The following is a 978-nucleotide window of genomic DNA, read 5'->3' on the forward strand; positions in this document are numbered from 1 at the left end:
GTTCTAATATTTTGTGACATTTTGTATTGTGACACTATAGATGAAATTGTCATCGGACTGACACTCTGTGCTGTTTATTCCTTAATTACAACTGTTAACACTGTAGAGAAGTGTGCTAATCTGCCAGCGCATATTATGAAAACAACGTTATTGTTACCCACACCAACACCCACTCAACAGGATATTTCCAAGATGGTAGTTTAAGGGAACTTACCAGCACAATGGACGTTTTAATACAGGTTTTTTGTTTTTGTTGTGGTTTTTAGCTTGTCCTATTGTCTTCTTTTAAAAACACAAACCACTTTGAGATTTAAAATCTTTCATTGTAATGTGGCATAGACTCCCTTTACTAGTAGAAGGTGCCTCTATAATTAGAAAAATTATAATCTTTTTTTGAGTGCTCAAGCAGTGGGGGACTGAGGAATCTCAAAACTGTGTAGGGTTGGGACCTAAAGCTTTCTGACTGACAACTGTTTCAGAAATAATGAAAATATAAGGGAGAGGGGAGGACATGTTGAAAGATGAAAAGATTAGAGAGGAGTTATTTGCATTCACAGGCTTGGCCATCTTTAAACAACCAAGTCAAAATCCAATAACCATTTCCAGCTCTCATAGGGGTCCTTTTTCAGAACCAAGTCTGAGCCCTCCTGAAACTGGCAACTTACCAAATGCTTTCTAGTTCAGTTCTTTCCTCCAGAACTTTTAGAAGTTTGATTATCTATTAATGAAAAAATCCTAAGAATCTATATTCTGATAAATATTATTATACTAAAGTAGTTAAGTGTGACTGTCTTTTCATTTGTTAAAAGAAACTACAATAGTGAGCAAACAACCACTTTGATCCTGTGCCTTGTCCCCATAATAAAATAAGGGAAAAGCAAAGAGTCTAGAAAATGTGAAATCAGAACTAACAACCAGTATTCACTGTTTAGATGAGAATGACTGTAAATGATTTTTTCAAAACAATAGAGACAACAC

This window comes from Equus przewalskii, chromosome 15 (assembly GCF_037783145.1).
Source record: "Equus przewalskii isolate Varuska chromosome 15, EquPr2, whole genome shotgun sequence".
Lineage (NCBI taxonomy): Eukaryota > Metazoa > Chordata > Mammalia > Perissodactyla > Equidae > Equus > Equus przewalskii.